At 35.4% G+C, this 6259-nt stretch overlaps 1 long non-coding RNA gene across 1 annotated transcript; it reads right to left on the reverse strand.

The window, feature by feature from the left end:
• Positions 1-2217: 2217 nt before the first annotated feature.
• On the reverse strand, positions 2218-3628 carry LOC122003789. The gene is made up of 3 exons (XR_006118100.1): positions 3444-3628; positions 2825-2950; positions 2218-2276 (listed from the first exon to the last, which is right to left on the reverse strand). It is a non-coding gene; the product is annotated as an uncharacterized LOC122003789 (long non-coding RNA).
• Positions 3629-6259: the final 2631 nt, after the last annotated feature.

A 6259-nucleotide genomic window follows, 5' to 3' on the forward strand; every position in this document is an offset into this window, starting at 1 on the left:
ATAGTTTAGAAACTGAAATTAAATTCTTTCTAAAACTGGGTACATAAAGACAATTTCTTAAAATCAAATTTCTATTCCTATTAAAAAGATAAGTAGACGTCTCCCACTACAACAGCCGCCACCTTAGTAGCATTGCCCATGTAGACGGTTACCTGTCCTTCAAATAGTCGTCGGGTTTCCTGGAACCCCTGCAAAGAATTGTAGACATGATCAGTGGCTCCCGTATCTACACACCAGGTGCTGGTAGATAACACCGCTAAACATGTTTCAACTACTAGAGCATGAGATATACCTTTATTGTTCTGATTCCTACGAGGACAGTCCGCCTTCTAATGTCCTAACTGCTTGCAGATGAAGCACTTGCCCTTTGGCTTCTTCATTCCAGCTTTTTATCCCTGAGGTTTATTCACTCTCTTTGCTGAAAAGACCTGTTTCTTCTTCTTCTTACCTTTCGGCTTAGAAGTAAAACCATTTTCAGCATAGTGAATCTAAGAACTTTGACGAAATATACCTTCTGCTGCCTGTAGTTCTGTCAGAAGTTCCGCCAACGTATACTCTCTTTTGTTCATGTTATAGTTCAGGCGGAACTGCTCAAAACTTCTGGGTAGCTTTTGGAGAATTATATCGACCTGGGTTTCCCCATCGATTTCTCCTCTAAGAACTTGTATTTCGTTCAGATAGGCCATCATTTTGAGGATATGATCCCTTACAAGTGTTCCCTCAGATATGGTGGCTGTCATTAACTTTCTCATTGCCTCTTGCCTAGCAGTTTGACTCTAGTGCCCAAAGAGTTCTTTGAGATTGTTCATTATATCATAAGTTGTTGGTAAATCTTGATGCTGATGTTGCAATACATTTGACATTGATGCCAAAATATAACACCGTGCCATCTCATCATCTTTTACCCATTTCTTATGATACTCAATCTCCTCTAGGGTAGAGTCACCGTCAGGTGCATCAGGGCAAGCCTCAGTCAGTACAAATTTATAGCTTTCAGCAATAAGAACAATGTCCAGGTTCCTTTTCCAATCAATAAAGTTGGGACCAGTAAGTTTGTTCTCTTTAAGTATAATGGCCAGTGGGTTAAAAGTCATCCTAAGAATCACAAAAATAAACTTTGGTCAAGACTCTAAATTTATAATAATATTGATTCCTCAAACAATACTATTTTAAATTAACCAACACCTTAAATCACCGTGAATATTGCATGCCATGTTAGTGTGGACGTATACAAATTCAACATTTGTAAGAGGATGGTGTGACCCATTAATTTTATTATCTTATCATCCTAACTTTATGACAAATAAAATTAATAGTTGGTTTCACTTTGGTCACACAAAATAATAGCAGTGACTCCGTTGGGGAGGATACTATTGAATGCGTCTAAGTGTATACCATTACTTGATACTAAGTCCATTAAATAGGATTGTGCCCCTTCAGTTAGAGAAGATCACACACTCCTAAATAATTTCCTATAACCATCCATAAAAGAAGTTTGATCTAGCGATCCGCAATAAACCCATCCGTTGTGGAGGGAGATACTCAGAGTCAACACTCAAGCTTGTTGCATCATTTACAAATCAGTAATGGAGACCGTGGGATTTATTAAAATCCCTCTCCCACTTAGTTATTTAAAATGAGGATTTTAACTTATGCTAGCATACATCGCATGCACATAAACATCACAGTAAATAAAAGCAATAAATTTGCACTACAAGAAAAAAGCCTAACAACAACGGTTTTTCACCGTTGTTGTAGCCCATTTTGAACTGTTGTTAAAGGCCGTGTTGTTAAAAGGGGTGCCCAAAGACAACATTTTTACAACGGTGAAAAACTGTTGTCTTTTCCTTCAAAGACAACAGTTTTTCACCGTTGTCTTTGAGCGTCTACCTTTAATAACAGAGTCTTCAACAACAATTTTAAACTATCTACGACAACGATGAAAAACCGTTGTCTTTTTTAGATAAAAAATAAAAAAAAAATTAATAAACAATTTTCCAATATTATAAATCATTCAAAATACTAAATTTCAAAATAAAATTTAATATACAATTTTCTAACATTCAAAAATAATATCTATAACATTCTGAAGAAATTTCATAAGCAACCAACAAAATGATAATACTATTAAAACAAAGGTAGAACAATATAACACGAGATTTTCTACTTAGATGTCGGTGAAGAGGAGGGACTGCAGCTCCTAGTGCTCCTTAATTTGTTAAAGTCTCTCCATTTTTTTAGTTTGTCGGCATTCTTCCCAGTACTCTTGAGGGCACCTATTCGAATAAAGATATATATTACAAATTAGAAACTAAACTGTACGCGTGATTCTAATTGCATTGCATAAATGTTACATAACCATAAAAACCATTTGATCTAGTCATCTAACAGAAGTGCAAAAAGCGTTATCTATGTAACATAAATGGTAACCTCTTGAAACAATATGGTGACTCTTAAATTTCTTATTAAGCAGAATTTTTATTTTATGTCACTGCATACAAAGCTTCTATTATAAACCATGCAAACATTATTTTTCCCAGTGATCAAGCAGCATTAATTCTAAAAGGTACAATCTAATGCAAACGTTCCCACACACTCCATATGATGCTAAGGAGTAAGTCATACATTAAATTCTAAAAGGGACCATTAAAGGAAAGAATGTCTTAAATAAAAATGAATCCAGAAAGTATCATTCCATGTGCACTAATAGAAATCTTCGTTTATAACCAACAGCAAATACATTTCATATTTATTTAAAATTTTAATAACATAATAAATCTAAAAAAATTATAATATTTCATTGAAAGATTAATTAAAATCACACCAGATGATAAGGCCGAGCTATCATTCCTCCAAGTGTATCCTAGAATCTTTGTAATGAGCACGTTGAGACGGAATATGTCATTGAGTACATAAAAGCTCCCTGAGGTGTTGGAATAAGATGAAACATCTACAAAAATAAGCACCATTGATTAATAAGTCATTGATTAATTAGATAATGGAATATACAAATAGAGATTAATTAAAATAAATAAAGGATCTAACAATTACCACTATAATTGACTAAAATTAACAATCAAGAGCTAGGTTGAAGAATGTTTTAAAACATTCTTCAATGTATAGGGAAGCAACTAGAAGTGTTTAACATCTCAGGAATTGAAAATAATGCAAATGCAAACAAATTCATAGATCAAATAAACAAAAACGGGACAACTCTTCAACAAATTTCTATAATCAAGTGATATAAACAAACTGCAGAATTTCATGCGTGGGTAAATCTCGAGTCAAATGCCAATTGAAAGATCAATGTAAAACATGGCATAGACAGAGAAAGGAACATAGGAATACAGAGCAGTAGGTAAAAACATGTCTATTGAACTGAAGAAAAGCCATCATATCGTGTATGCTAACAATCACCAAATGGTTACTAATTATATAATTACCTGATGCTTTGTGGCAAGCAAGTGCAGTTCAAAAGCCAGCACCTACATCCAAAAACAAATGCTGAAAACATCAAAATTATTGAATCTATATTTTGCCAAATATAATCTTAGATGAGTGAACTACCATATAGTTTGGGTTTAAATATTTCCAAACACTAGCCGGACTTGACAATCAATTTCACATACAACAATTACAGAAGAGTTGAACTTACTTTTGTATTGCTCTCCAATGCAGCTTTTGCTGAGCTCATTCCACCTCCGTATCTGCAAGTTGATGCAAGAACTAAACAAGTATTCCAAATTATAAACTTTGGAATAAACAAGGGAAAAGGTTATACCCTGGGATTGCCCTTTCGGAAGCTATGTATGTCAAAGATATTGAAGCACCGCTTGCCATGTTTAACGGAGACATCCAAAACAAAGTGAAGATGAGATATAAAATCTATGTGCCAACAAGAAAAGGAATTGTTTGATAACTTTATTTTGGGTTTTATTATAACTACTAGCATTGCTTTATTCTGTCCGTAAAGAAGAAGATATAATGATGGATTGATAATGATGTTCTTGTCAGGATCTCAAGTTGAAATATACACACAAATGGAACATGCAATTGTTTTGTTTTCATGGAATCGAAAGAAACCTAGATTCATTATTGGAAGAAAGTGCCGAAGCAGGGAGACAAAAGAGTAACTCGAAGCTGAAATTGTAGCAAGATACCCTCTTCTAGATGTCTCCAAGAGTGGCTTCGTTACCTATTTATGAAAACCATAATTTAGAACTAAAGTAAAAAAAACATCATGATTATATGATGGTGTAAGGTAGTACCTTTGGTCCATTGGCAAGAGAATGCACGAGGATGTCAATCCTTCCAAAATCTTTCGTCACAGCCTCTGCCATTTCCTGCACCAAGCAGAAGAAGGCATCAGTAACACAAGAGCGTGTGAAAAATCAAAGGAATTATCATTCCAGGATTTAGTTCTATTTACACAGTCTCTTGGAGAAAAAATGTTTAATTAGCGTACAGAAAAGGGAATTCAAGTTCTGGTGAAAACAAGGAGTTGGTGTCTACCTTAACAGTCCAATTTGAGGATCCAGCATAGCGTTTGTTTGTCTTGACCTAAAATAAACACCATACAAGCTGCTGATTATGATCATAAATTGGAATAAGTGCCAGGAACCAATTTTATCAAAAGTTTCTTTTACATACATCTTTAGGAACATCATCAGGTGTATCGCAAACGACATCAAGAGGATATACTTTGACAATATCCATCAGTGAGCCATTTGGCAATATGTAAATACAATCTGAGAACGATTACAACTGAACATGAAAGAGAAAAATAAATAAATCCAACCATGTATGCCCCTGATAATAGAGGAAGGCATACTTCCGTGACTTATCAAATTTGTCACACCTTAAGCTTGTCTCAAATATGTTCAGTGCCTATTGATGAATGATCCAACAGAAGGCTTATATTCCAGTGTTTATCTAATTACATAATGACAGAATAAATATGACTTCGGAAGCACCTACAGGCACCCATGTACCAACAAGTATTTCTGCCCCAGCAGCGGCAAGAGCCTTTGTGATTGCCCAGCCATAACCATTATCATCAACAACTCCAGCAATAAATGCCCTTTTGCCTAAATAAGAACACATTATCATCAGTATTCCCAGCAACCAAAATGTCATAAAATTTAGGAATCAAGCACATAATCTAAATTACAAACATCACAAGCGTCATGAATAATTACCAACAACAAACACAACTAATTAACTTCTCTACTATATTCACAGTCAACAAAATCAACCAATTTATGATTAAAATTCCTATAGTTATTCAACCAAAATAGATCAAATTAATTAGGAAAAAAGAAAAGGGCGAGAGTTTCAAAAGCAGGTAGTGATGTCGCTGCCTCACGACAAGACACTGCCCGACAAGGAATTGACCCCTTCGTGTGCGATCGTTTGTGAACCGACTGCCTGGCGAGGCATGGCCCCCTCGTGTGCCTCCATTGACAAACTAGCCGTAAGTGAACTAGCAGCCTGGTGAGGTTGTGGCCCTCTTGAGTGCGGCCACAGGTGAAGCGATCGCTCGTCGCCTGGCGAGGCAGCGCGCAGTGCTGCGGAGAGGGAAGAAATAAGAAATAGGTTACCTTTGAGCTTATCTTGGTTGCTGCGGAGAGGGAAGAACCTTTCTACGCTGAAGGAAAGAAGGGGGTGGGAGAGGGAAGAAAACGGGCGGCGCTGCAAGGAGGAAACGAAAGGATCAGGAGGATCGCGTGGGTGGAAAGAGATTTGGAATAGGTCTAATATGATTATAATTATAATGACACTTACAAAATGTGTCATCATACACCATCCAATATGATATTTTTCTAAAAATTTAATTAGTTTTTATAAGTGTCATTATAATTTATTTATATTGACACTTTTTAATAGGTGTCATGAAGAAAGTGTCATAATAAATCATTTTTCTAGTAGTGGAGGAGCGTCTTTCGCGGAGGAGTCGCGAAGGAGGAGTCGGAGATAGGTTTTTGTTCATTGAAGAGTCACAGAGAAGTGGGTTTTTAGGTTTTTTTTTCATGAAGTTAAAAAAACTGTTGTGTTTTTAGGATTCAACAACATTCAATAGACAACAGTTTAATAAAACTGTTGTATATTATCACATAAGGAGCACTAAAAGACAATAGTTTTTAAAACCGTTGTCTTTGACACACATTAGACAACAGTGTTTTGAAAAACTGTTGTTATTTAAAAAACATTATGGTGAATAACAACAGTTTTCAATAAAACTGTTGTTAAATGGAAAAAA

The sequence above is a fragment of the Zingiber officinale genome, chromosome 7B (assembly GCF_018446385.1).
Source record: "Zingiber officinale cultivar Zhangliang chromosome 7B, Zo_v1.1, whole genome shotgun sequence".
NCBI classification, from domain to species: domain Eukaryota; kingdom Viridiplantae; phylum Streptophyta; class Magnoliopsida; order Zingiberales; family Zingiberaceae; genus Zingiber; species Zingiber officinale.